The sequence below is a fragment of the Loxodonta africana genome, chromosome X (genome assembly GCF_030014295.1).
Source record: "Loxodonta africana isolate mLoxAfr1 chromosome X, mLoxAfr1.hap2, whole genome shotgun sequence".
NCBI lineage: Eukaryota > Metazoa > Chordata > Mammalia > Proboscidea > Elephantidae > Loxodonta > Loxodonta africana.
The window spans coordinates 120,773,245-120,787,026 of record NC_087369.1 but is presented as its reverse complement, the minus strand read 5'-3'; the positions used below and the strand labels follow the sequence as shown (position 1 = coordinate 120,787,026).

The 13,782-nt window shown below is 38.3% G+C and overlaps 1 protein-coding gene across 1 annotated transcript in view; it reads left to right on the top strand.

Moving 5' to 3' along the window:
* The window catches only part of SYTL4 (synaptotagmin like 4), an 89,285-nt gene that overhangs the window by 30,779 nt on the left and 44,724 nt on the right, over positions 1-13,782 (top strand). The gene's annotated exons all lie outside the window — the stretch shown is intronic.

The window sequence follows — 13,782 nt, the reverse complement described above, 5'->3', positions numbered from 1 at the left end:
CTTTATTAGATGTCTTTTCTGAGTCAATTGATATGATCATGTGGTTCTTTTCCTTTGTTTTTTTAATTTACACTGGATGGTTTTCTAATGCTGAGCCATCCTTGCATACTTGATATGAATCCCAGTTTATTGTGGTGTATTATTTTTTTATGGTGTTGGATTTTATTGTCTAGAATTTTGTTGAGAATTTTTGCATGTATATTCATGAGGGATATTGGTCTATAATTTTCTTTTTTAGCAGAGTCTTTGCCTGGCTTCTGGTATCAGTGTTATACTTGCTTCATAGGATGAATTCAGGAGTACTCCATCCTTTTCTATGTTCTGGAATAGTTTGAATAGAATCAATATCAGTTCTTCTCTGAATGTTTGGTAGAATTCTCCAGCGAAACCTTCTAGGCCAGGACTTTTTTTTGGGGGAGGGGAATTTTTTTTATGACCTCTTCAATTTCTTCTGTTATGGGTCCATTCAGAATTTCTAACTTAGTTTATATTAATTTAGGTAGGTAGTGTGTTTCTAGAAATTTGTCCATTTCTTCTAGGTTTTCAAATTTTCTTCATAGTATTCTGTTATTATCTTTTTAATTTAAATTGGTTCTGTTGTTATAGCACCCATCTCATTGCTTATTTGTTTTATTTGCATATTCTCCTCTTTTTGTCAATTTGGCCAATGGTTGGTCGATTTTATTAATCCTGTCAAAGAACCAACTTCTAGTCTGGTTGATCCTTTTGATTGTTTTTCTGTTTCATTTATTTCTGCTCTAGTTTTTATTATTTCCTTTCTTCTGGTGACTGTGGGCTTATTTTGCTACTCTTTTTCTATTTGTTGAAGTCACAGGGTTAAGATGTTGGTTTTGGTTCTTTCTTCCTTTTCGATATGTAAATTTATTTCTATAAATTGACCTCTGAGCACTGCTTTTGCTGTGTTCAAAAGGCTTTGATATGTTTTCTTTCCATTCTCATTTAATTCTAGGAATTTATTTTTTTATTTCTTTTATTACCCAGTGGTTTTAAGCATGGTGTTACTCAGTTTCCATGTATTTGATTTTTTTTCCTTGTTCTTCCTGTTATTGATTTCTAATTTCATAGCATTGTGATCTGAAAAGATGCTTTGTATCTTTTTTTTATGTTTTTGCATTTATTGAGGGTTGCTCTGTGGCCTAACGTATGGTTTATTCTGCAGAATGATCCACGTGTGCTTGAAAAGAATGTGTACTGTGCTGTTGTTGAGTAGTGTGTTCTGTATATGTTTATGAGATCAAGTTGGTTGATTGTGTTGTTTAAATCTTTAGTATCTTTGTTTTAGTTTCTTTCTAGTTGTTATGTCCTTCATCAAAAGTGGTGTGTTAAAGTCTCTTATTATTGTGGAGTCATCTATTTCTGTTTTCAATTCTGTTAAAGTTTGTTTTAGGTATTTTGGAGCTCTTTCATTGGGTGCGTGGATATGTATTATGGTTATGTCTTCTTGTTGAACTGACCCCTTTATCATTATGTACTGCCCTTCCTTGTCTCTATGCTGGTTTTTGTCTTAAAGTCTATTTTACCAGAGAATAATATTGCCACTTCTGTGCTTTTTTGGTTGCCCTTTGCTTGATATATATTTTTTCCATCCTTTGATTTTTAGCTTATTTTTGTCTTTGTGTCTAAGGTGTGTCTCTTGTAGGCAGCGTTTTGATGGATCATGTTTTCTTATCTATTCTGTCACTCTCTGTCTCCTGACTGGTGCATTTAGCCCATTTATATTCAGTGTAATTATTGGTAGGTATGAATTTACTGCTGTCATTTCGTTGTGCCTTTTTTGTGTGTGTGGTGCTATTGATTTGTGGAACAAACAAATCAATCCCAACACGTTTTTCGTTGGGATTGATTTGTTTGTTCCATATACTTTTCTGTGCTGAGTTCTCTTTATTTATGAATTTCCTTTTTATTTCCTTTGTTGCTGTTGATTTTGTGTTTACTGAGTCTTTACGTTTTTCTTCTTTTTTACTTTGATGAGTTGGTTTGTTAACTTTCCTTGTGGTTACTTTGAAATTTACCTTTATCTTCCTAAGTTTAAACCAGTCTTTTATTTTTTGATATTGCCTTGACTTCCTCGCCATGTGAAAGTTCTATAGCTACACCATTATTCCCCTTTTTTGTTTTGATGTTGTCGTCATTTACAGATTGACACCTCTGGTTCCCTGTTTTCAGTCTTTTAGCTTTGATTTATTTTTGAGAATTCTTTATCTGGGTTGGTATCTGGCTGATGCTGTTGTGTGTCCTAATCTAAGGTTGTTGTCTGACATTGTTAGTTCTTTGTAAAAAGGACACCCTTTAATATTTCTTGTAAGATTGTCCTGATTTTACAAATTTCCTTAATTTCTATTTATCTGGAAATGTCTTAATTTCAGCATTATACTTGGGGGACGATTTTGGTAGATATATATTCTTTGTTGGCGATTTCTTTTTCTTTCAGTTTTATATATGTCATCCCATTGCTTTCTTGCCTGTGTGGTTTCTGCCAAGAAATCAGAGCTTAGCCTTATTGGTTTCCCTTTGTAGGTAACATTTCTTTTTTCCCAGACTGCTCTCAGGATCTTCCTTTGTCTTTGGTTTTGGAAAGTTTGATTATAATACATCTTGGTGATTTTCTTTTGGGGTCTATCTTATTTGGGATTCATTGAAGTTCTTGGATGGCAATCTTCTCATCTTTCATATTAGGGAAGTTTTCTGCCAGCAAATTTTCAAAAATTTTATCTGTGCTTTTCTTTTATTACTCTTCCTGTTCTAGAATTCTGATCACACATAAATTATTCCCTTTGATAGTATCCCACATAACTCTTAGGCTTTCTTCATTCTTTTTTCTGATTGCTCCTATAACATATTGGTTTCAAGGGATTTGTCTTCTGTTTTACTGATTCTGTCTTCTATTGCTTCAGTTCTATGCCTTTGTCCTTCCAATGTGTTATCTATTTCTGAAATTTTAGTGTTAATCTTTTGGATTTCTAGGTGCTGTTTTTATATGGCTTCTAATAGTCTATTTTATCATTTTGTTCTTGTATTGTTTTCCTGAATTCTGGAGTTTTGTCTGTGCTTTCCTTGGTATTTTTCTGTGTTTTCCTTGATCTTTTTCTTGATGTCTTGTTGTTGTTGTGTGCCATCAAGTTGATTCTGGCTCATAGAGACCCTACAGGACAGAGTAGACCTGCCCCATAGGGTTTCCAAGGAGCGACTGGTGGATTTGAATTGCTGACCTTTTAGTTAGCAGCCTGAGCTCTTAAGAACTTCGCTACTGGGGCTCCCTTGATGTCTTAGAGGTCCATATGCATAAGTCCACAGGAGCCCTGGTGGGACAGTGGTTAAGAGCTTGGCTGTTAACCAAAAGGCCAGCAGTTCGAATCCACCAGCTGTTCCTTGGAAACCCTATAGGGCAGTTCTACTCTTTCCTGTAGGGTTGCTATGAGTTGGAATTGACTTGATGGCGATGGGTTTTGTTATATATAAGTCTTTTAAATTCTTTATCAGGTAGTTTCAGTACCATTTCTTCCTCAGGGGGAGTTTCCTGGTTCTTTATTTTGGTCACTTGGTGGAACCATTTTGTTCTGCTTCTTTAGGTGATTTGATATTGTCATTTTTTCTGAGGCATTAAGGTATTGTTATATTTATTTATTAACTGTATATTTGTTTGCCATTCCCTGATTTTTTGTTATGTTTTGTTTTTATGTATCTGGGCAGGTAGGATGGGCATGCTACTCTGGTTGTTAGTCTGGCCACACTGGAGCACTCACCACCTGTCTCCAGGTGGGTGGCATAGTGGCTGGGTGTATAAGTTGGGTCTCTGTTCACTCATCTTGTGGGATGGCTGAGGGCGGGTTGGGCAGGTGTTGGCCACTATCTGTCATCAGTCCAGTGGCACTGGAGTGGGCAGTGGCACTTGCTGAGTGGGTACAGCAGTAGATGTGGTGGGTGTGGCTGACAAGTGGGGCATGATTGCCACCTCCCACCTGATGGGGGGAATGAGTGGTGGGCAGGTGCATTCATGTTGCACTGCTGTCACTTCTCACATTGTGGTGGGAAGGTATAAGTGGTGGGCCAGTGTGCCTGCAATTGTGCACTCATCACCCCTTGCTGGGGAGGGGCAAATGGTGGGCAGGGGAGGGGGGTATGGTGGGCATGTGCACACGAGGTCGTGCAGCTCCTGCCTCTCACTGGGAGGGGGAGGGGTGAGGGAGCAATGGGCGGGTGCATGTGCGGTCGCAGTGCCGCCTCCTCTCACCAGGCCAGGTGGGGCACAGGTGGTGTGGGGTGGATGCATGTGTGTGCATGCTTGCTGCCCTTCACCATGTGAGGGGGAGAGGGGGGAGTGATAGGTAGGTGTGTGCATGGTTATGCTGCCTCTGTCTCTCGCTCGGCAGGGGAAGGATACAGGGAGCGGTAAGTGGGGTACATATGCTATTGTGCTGCCACTGCCTATCACCAGACCAGGGAAGGGCATAAGGAGATCATCTGGGTTGGCAGGTGAGAAGGATAGGGCAAGTGGCTGGTGCTGCATGGCTGGGTTGGCAAGCGGAGGGGGCATGTGGCCGGTGCATGTGACCTGCTGCTGCTCAGTGGGGTCATCAGTCTGGGGATAGTGGTGGTCAGGGCGTGGGGGGAGGATGGCAGTCGGGACTGGGGGGTTAGGGGAGTTCGTACCTTGGTCGCTTGTGGTTGGGGCTGCCAGGATAGGGGTTTTGTGCCACTAGTCACCAGGAGGGGGGGGAAGGGGAGGCATGCTCTTCTGCTCATGGGTAAGGGCATCTGGGCTCTTCCCATTGGCTGTAACCAGCAATTGTGACCTTATTTCACTCCGGGTGTGTCTACACAGTTACTGTGTGTCCTACTGGGAATTCCATCAAGCTGCCTTCTGTGCTCCTCACCAGTGATTGCTGCTGTCTTTGTCTCAAGATGGACATGCTATGCTGGGCTGGCTGGAAGGCCCCCTCCACTCTGTCTTTTCTCATTCACTGTTTGCAGTCAGTTTCTTCTTCCATTCAGTGTTTGATCTAGTTTTTTATCCTTCCATTTGATGCTCAAGGTTACAGGATTGTCCTCTGTATCTCTTTCACTTGGCTTCTTGGCTCTTCTATTGTAGAGGGACAGTGTGGTATGTCTGACTAAACTGCCATTTTGGCCAGGAGTCTGCCTGTTAATTTTTGATTGGATACCAGATATTTTTAATTTTCCCTTTTTGGGTGTTGGATATTTTTGTATTCCTGTAAATATTCTTGAGCTCTGTTCTGAAATACACTTGAGTTACTTGAAAACAGATTGATCCCTTTCAGGCCTTGCTGTTTATATTTGTTAGGCAAGACCAGAGCAATGTGCAGTCTTGGGCTAATTATTTCCCACTACTGAGGCAAGATCCTGCTGAGAACTCTACCCAGTGTCCTGTGAATCATAAGGTTTTCCAGTGTGGCTGGTGGGAATAGGCACTATTCCTGGCCCTGTATGAGTGACGGGCACTGTTCTTTCTAATCTTTCATATGTTTCTTTCCCCGGCCTTAGGTACTTTCCTCTTACCCATGTGCTGATCACTCCTTTCTTGAATACTCAAGGGGGACTGTCTGAAGTTCCTTGTCTCTGTAGCTCTCTCAGGTTTGCTGTCCTATGATCTTTAGCCACCTGGGTCTTCCTAGACTCTCAGCTCTGTCACTTCAACTCAGGGAGTTTGCTGGGTTCCACCTGAGTTCCTCCTCCCTGCACCACATACTGGAAACTCTCTTAAGACAATAAACCGGGAAAATTATAAGGCTTGCCTTATTTGTTTCCCACCTCTCAGGGATCACTGTCCTTCATTGCCTGATGTTAAGGCAAGCATGAAACCTTGTAAACCATTGTTTCATACATTTTGTATGTTTTTGGTTGGTTCAGGTGGAATGGAAATCCAGTCTTTGACTTGGCCAGAAGCGGACATCCTACTGACATTTTATAATCCAAAATTATCGTGACGAGGGGTGGATTATCCAATTACCAAGGCAAACATGGGCTTAATTGTGCTTACTTACTAATCTGTAGTGAACAATTTCATACAAGTTTCACCACATCCCATGTAAAATTGTTCACTACAGATTAGTAAGTAAACACAAGTAATCCTCATGCTTACCTTGCTTACTGGGTCATCTACCCCGTCAGGGATTGTGAATTTGAAGAGAGGCTTTGATTCTGTAGGAAGGTGCTTTAGGATTGGCAGACAGACAGATGCCAACCATACCTAGAAGTAGAGTCTTTGATGTGGTGAAAAAATGTGAAATTGTTCACTACGGATTAGTAAGTAAGCACAAGTAAGCCTGTGCTTGCCTTGCTTATTGGGTAATCTGCCCCGATCATGACCAGTTATAATTCGTAGTCCAGTTTCAATTCTAATCTTTGAAAAATGTAGACACCATCACATTTCTTGTTTAACACAACTAAGATAATTCTAAATACCTATGTTCAAAAGTATCTAGAATCTGACACTTGTCAGTGTAAATTTTCTCACATCACTAATCAATTTCTGGCTAAAACATAGTATCGTTTCCTTAACAGTAGCAGTTTTATTCAGGGTTTCTTCATTAAACTAATATCTTTTGAAAGACTCTGGTCCACCATTTCATGTTCAATGAGGTATAATTTTTGACAAAATTGTCTCTTGTCCTGGGTCCAACAGCAGAATACTTTTATTATATCACTTTGGTGGGACACTACTGATAATCCAATAGAATTTATGTGCGGACTCGTCACATAATTACTACTTGTAAATTTAGGAGAATAATTTAATTCCAGTTCAAGCTTTTCGCCCTTAAGCATGGGTAAATTTTTCTGAAATTCTTCCTTTATGTCTAAGGTTGTCAGCATAATTGCCCACTTCAAAAAAAAAAAAAGACCTGAGACTTTAAATGGTGTCTAGACACAGTTTAACTCACATCTCATAAGTATTTTTTAAAAGAAAATCATTGTTATTTTCCAAAACCCAGTTAAGTCTTAAAGCACAAGTGTACATATACAAAAGGATAAAATAATAACTAATCCTTATAGAACATTCTCTGTGTTCACATTTCTTTAAGCATTTAACAACTAATTTTGTCCTTATAACAAGCCTAAGAGGGTAGGTGCAGTTATTATCTCCATTTTACAAATGAGGAAATTGACACAGTAAGATGTTTAGTAATTTGCCCACGGTCACATAGCTAGTAAATGGTGAAGTTGGGATTCTTATTTAGGCAGCCTGGCTCCAGAGTCCATGCTGTTAACCATGGTTCCATATTGTCTCTGGAAAACAAAACGCTCTCACTCCATAACCGTTCTTCAGTTTTTATGGGTTTAAATTTAAACATATGCACACAAATGTATTTCTGGATGAAGACATTCAATAACATTTATTGAACTCCTTCAGTGTGTCAGACACTGTGCTAAGCTCCCAGGTTATGAGGTCTAATACGGTGCCCTCTCAAAGAGATCATGTCTGGTAGAAGTTCGAGCACAAATATTGCCATCTCCACATTTATATGTGGGCTGCATATTTGGGAAAGGGAGGGGTGCCAGTGCGCCCAAGAAATGTAACACAGCAAAATCTGTTTTATTCATTACCCAGTGCAGGGGCTTTATTCAGTGTTTTTCTGATTCACATCAGTTTCCATTTTGGGAACACCAACAATGGTTTTTAATCCAGAAAATATTCTTAAAGGAATTCTGTGTTTTTGATTGTCTTTTTTTTTATATTCTAGACTTTAAAATAGGGCACAGTGGAAGTCTGTAGTTTCCAATTTACACTTGACTTGTTCACTCTAAGGTAAAATCTTCCATTACTGAGTTTGTTCATGAACCACAGGTGTATTCCTTAACTTCAAGGTCCTTTTGATTCAGCAGTTCCTTTGTATTGGAAATTTGAGATATGAAAGAGAAAGGAATATAATAGTGAGAAACTATTGTGTGTCTTGCACTGTGCTAGGTGACTTACATGTATTACTGTGTTTAGTTCTCCTGATAACCTTTTAACCTAGTAGTGGTATCTCTATGTTACAGATGAGGAAACTGAGGCTCAGAGAGGTTTAGTAACTTGCCTGTGGTCATATAACTAATAAATAGCAGAGCTAGAATTTGAATCCAAGTCTCTCGTACACCACTATTTTCCCAATAGTCGATTTGGCCCAGTTTTTCATTTTAAAAACCGGTCTTCAGAATTTAAAATAATTTGAGATAGCTACCCCTCCCCTTCTTGAAAACTAGCTGGTGTTAATGTTCATTTATTGATTATCGCATTATTTCTTAATCTATAATCGCTCAAATAATTTTCCTTTTGCTTTTATAAGAATTTGCATTCAAATTTTGTCCTGAATTTTAATCAATAAATGTAATTTTCTGACTAAACAAGCCATCTTTTAGAAAATCTCTTCTTGTGGACATGCAGTCCCACAAGGATGCTAAATTAAGATGTTTCATCTGAGTCTTGACACCCTAGGACTAACACGGAGCAAATTGTCCATCAGAGCTCAGGTTCTGACACTCATGTTATCTGAGCCGTGGTCTTCTCAGGAGATAATCCTTGCCCTTTTGACTACACATCTGTGACTGAATTTCAATGAAGGGACTTAACAAGTTTTTTTGGGCTTTGGTTTCTCCATTAAACCCTAGTATCCATCAATTGAGAGAATATGAAAGGTCAAGGCTTTTCTAATTTTAAATCTGTCTGGTTTTCTTTATTATAACTGTATTTGTGCCTCCATTATTTTTATGAGTTTTATTTTTCAAAATGTGATGTGCAGTTTACCATAAAAGACATCACTTATTGATTGCATATGAAAGCATTATTTTTATTCCATATTTTCCTTTTGGAATTTCTAGAAAACTGTCTATTCCATGGTATGGTAGTGGCAATGGTGAGATAGGCCTTTCTTCTTTAAGATGTCAATTATAAATTTAATTCCATTATGATCTTTCTTTGACTGTGACTTATTCAGAAGTGCCTTTGAAAATTTCCAAAAGTACTGGTCTTAAAAATTATCTTTTGTTGTTGACTTCTTATTAAATTTCCTTGAAGTCAGTTAACATGGCTTCTATGAGAACACTGTTTTCTAAATTTTGCTGAGACTTGAATTATAGCCTCGAACGTGGTCACTTTTTGGGTAAATATTCCGTATGTGCTTGAAAAGAATGTGATTCTCTCACTGGATATAGAATTCTACATATGACCATTAAATCAAGCTTAGTGTGTTGTTCAGCTTCTCTTTATATGTACTAATTTTTTATCTGCTTGTATCATCAATGATTAAGAGAGGTATGTTAACTTTCCCTTTTTGGTGGTAGATTTTTCAACTTTTCTCTCTTGTTGTATTTAATTTCCTTTATATATATTTGGAGGTATTTTATTAGTGCATACAGGTCTAATATCTCTATGTAGTGGTCTTCTCTATCCCTTTTAATGCTTTTATTGTCTTGGAGTTTTAATTTTTAGATATTAATATAGCTACCTCAACTTTTTTTTTGGTTAACAGTTACTTAGTATATCTTTTTTCAACTTTTCTACTTCTGTGTTTCCTTGCTGACTCAATGGTACCTAACAACAACAAAGTTTTAGATGTGTCCCTTGTAAATGGCATATAGCTGGATTTTTTATTTTATCCAGGCTGTCAATTTCTGTATTTTAACTGGTGAGTTTTGCTCACATACGTGATTTGTGTTTATTGATATATTTGAGCTTTTTTATTTTTTTTTTTTTACTATCTTTTGCTTTCTATTTGTCCCACTTTTTCTATGTTCCCATTTTCTCCTTGCCTTTTAAATTTTTTCTTATTCTGTTTTCTCCTCTGCACTACTGATTCCACAAGATCCCATCTCAGGTGAGCTGGCTGGTAATAGAATTAGTGTTGGAAACAGCGGCAACCGTGGTCAAAGGTGGGGCTGTAGGATATAGATTTTCTGAAAGGAGTCAAATTGGCAAGTGGTGGGGGAGGGGAGGCAGGGAGTTGCTGGAGGTCATAGCTGGTGGACTCTAAAAGAATTTTCTTTTTACAAGTATGAGATAAAGACGTCTGATGGGTCTAGAGGAAAGGAAAGTGGGAGTGTAAGATGAATGAAGGCTTAAAATAGAACCAGAAGGGACTGGATAAGGGAATTGAACAAGGGCAAGTAAAAGGATTTATGGGGAACAAGAAAGGTCCTGCTTAGGTTAGAGACCAGGAGTTATGTAGTACCTGGGTTTAGGAACAGACAAGACAAACTGTAGCATTGATACAGGATTGGTTGGGCTTTCGATAGACGGTTGTGGCAGAGGGATGAAGGTACAAAGATACACAAGGTGCTGGTGAGAGTGGTTCAAATGTTGAGCCATCTGGAGTCAAATCTTGGTAGGGAAGGAAGATAGATCAGCAGGAGGCAAGTGGACCAAGAGAAAGTGAAGGTATCAAGAAACTGTGATCTTGATGAGGTTGAAGAACAGGGTTAGTGGGAGTGAACTGTGGTTAGAAAGTGGAGGTTCTTTGAATTTAAGATTTCAGCGGGGAGCTCTTCTGGTTGGTCAGGTTCCATGAATGAAAAATAAAGGGAAGATGTCCAGTATTAGCAGTTACGTTTTCTTATGGTGCTATGGTTATTTCCTCAAGGATAATCTTACCCTGGCTTTTGATATTACTTGGTCTTATCATTGTGCCAGTGTCTTTCTCATCACAGAACTCTGCTGCTTCTCCACAAGCACCAGTTTTTTAATCTATCAGGTTTTGTACTAATTTCCAGTGGGCCTAAACTCTCTGATCTTTAGCTTCCAGACAACTGGTGGTAACTGTTTTATCCAGGAGACATGAAATGTTCGGTCAGTGCTTTAGCCACAATCACACATATGGGAATTCATTTCCATGGTGCTCTTGATTGTTCTATTCAACATTTATGGAAACTCTGATGGCATAGTGGTTAAGTGCTATGTCTGCTAACCAAAAGGTCAGCAGTTCGAATCCACCAGGCGCTCCTTGGAAACTCTCTGGGGCAGTTCTACTCTGTCCTATAGGGTTGCTATGAGTCAGAATTGACTCAACGGCAATGGGGTTTTTTTTGTTTGGTTTATTCAACATTTTATAATTGCTTTGGCCATGATACGGCCTGAATGGAGCCAGTAGAGTGCCACCTCTAGAATTGGATTGCCTAGGTTTGAATCCCAACAACTTTACTTACTTGCTTTTAATTTTTGGCCAAGTTAACCACCCTCTCCTGAGTCTCTCCTCATCTATAAACTGGACATAATAATAGTACCTGACTCACTGGGCTGTTGTAAGGATTAAAGTAGTTAGTATATGTATATATCCCTGGTATGTAGTAAATTCTCAACAAATGGAACTACTGGGGTGATGATGACAGTGATGATGGTCAACAGTAGCGGCAGCATTTGCAACACTAAAAAACCGCAGTGCCATCTATGTGTCAAATATTGTGTTAGGTGTTAGGCGAGATACATAGAAAACTATTTTAAAAAGTCCTTGTTCTCAAGGAGCATATATAAAAAACAAAAAAAATCTATATAATCTATATGGAAATAAGAACTAAGAAGACTTCCTCAGGACTGTCTAAGAAATGGTCTATAAAAGAGTCTTAGCTTCTCATAGTTCAATATAGATCAAGTTGAGATGTTTAGGTTTTAGGAACCTGTGTGGCTTAGCTATGTTGTTTATGCTCTCTATCATGCTGTATATAATTAGGAAGAAATAATTTAAAGTGAAAAAGGCTTGCATAGTTTCAAGGGAGAGCAAAGAAGGTAGGTACCATTATCATTTCTTTTCTCACTTCCTATGTCTTCCCTGGGCTCTTTTACTCCCATGACTGCTGAATCTGTATTTTCAGATACAGTCTTTTTTCTGAGCCGTGTCTCCAACTACTTCCTGGGCCTAATTACTTGGATATCCTGTATGCAGCACAAACTCAATATGGCTGAAATGAAACTTTTTGCCTTACTTCCAAACTTGTTTTTTTCTCTTAGAGCTCCTATCACTGTCAGGGCTATCACTACCCAGTCAGTTGTTTAACCTAGACATGTGAGCCAGGCATCTTTGACTTCACCTTCATCCTCTCCACTCAGTCAGTCGCTCTGTTCTGTCAGTTCTACTTTCCAAACCTATTCTCTTTTCATCCTTCTTGGCTGCCCTGGTTCAGGCCTTTACCATTTTAGCAGATGCAGCAAGTATTTGTATTCCTCCTACTATGTCCAAACACAGTGGCTGGCCCTTGAACATACATTACTTAATTTTCTTGACAACCTTGTGAGGTGGGTCATCTTATACCCATTTTGTAGATGAGAAACCAGAGAGTGACAAATAAAATGACTTGCCCAATTGGTTAGAGGCAGTTAGTAAACCTAGGTTGCCTTCTTTTGCCTGGACTATTGCAATGACTTCCTTGCCTACTGTGAAGTTTTACATTTATTTTTAAATTTCAAAGTAAGACATATGTATTGTGTGTTTTGTTCCATGTATATCAGTATAATAAAAAATTTTTTAAAGGAAGACATTATATATAAAAAATTCAGAACTATGTAAATTAAAAAGTGAGAGTCCCTCCATCCCCTGTTTACTCCCCAGGAAAAACCAAAGTTAATAGTTTGTGTCATTCTAGACCTTTTCCTTTGCATATACAAATGTATTGGTAGATATTATTTTACCAAAGGGATCATTCAAGAATGTCTTAGAATTACGTTTTTTTTTATTTTTCGTGTTAATACATATAATATATATGTATATATGTATAGCATTCCATTATATAGAAGTTTTATTTTGTTTAATGATTCCTCTGTTGAATGTTTTTTGCCTTACAAAGAATGTTGCAGCAAACATTCTTGCGCATATACCCTTGTGTATACATTTGTATTAGGTGGATTTTTAGAAGTAGCATTGTTTGGTTAAGGAATATGCGTATTTTAAAAATTTGTTAGATACTACCGACGAAACCAAACCCACTGCTGTTGAATCAATTCAAACTACCAAACTGCCTTTCAATTTGTCCTTTGAATCAGTCTTCCATAGTATAGCTAGAGTGATCTTTGTAAAATGAATTTGATCATGTGATTTCCCAATATTAGAAGCAAAGTGACACCAAAGATGTTTGATGGATTTTTATTGTCTACAGAATAAATTTAAAAATTCTTGATTTTTAAGAGTATTTGAGATTTCTATAATCTTGTCCCAACCTATCTTTCCTACTCTTCTCCCTTATCAACAAATATTCCTCTGTTTTATGAAGCAAAATTTATATATCACCTCTTTGTTAAACTGTCCATGTGTATAGCTCTTTCTCTCTCTTGTGTGCAAGATAGAATTGGTTACTTCCTTCTTTAAGTTCCCCTAGCACTTAATTTATAATCCTTCTGATAGCACTTAGTCCATTATACTGTATTCATGTGTATCTGTCTCTTCTACAACTCTGCGAACTTCTTAAGGACAGGAACTGTATCTTACTCATCTCTGTATCGCCGGCACTTTGCACAATGCCTCTCACAGTGGGTGATCAATAAATGTTCATGAAATGGGTAAATATATTCCTGAAATAGTGTTAGCAATAAGAATGCTGAGATATACAGTAGGTGCTGGAAGTTTTGAAGTGTAGTAGAAAGCTGACTGAATCCTGGGAACATGGAAGCTGGTCAGGAAGGGAGAAATGGGCTTAAACTGGCTTGAGTCCCCATGGAGTTTTCTCCTCCATGACAGAAGCCAGCTGCCTGATTCTTTGGGTTAATAGACTTGGGACTTGATAACATTTTTTCAAGTATCAAAAATTGGATGATTGAGGATCCCCTGGTGAAAGAGGAGTTTG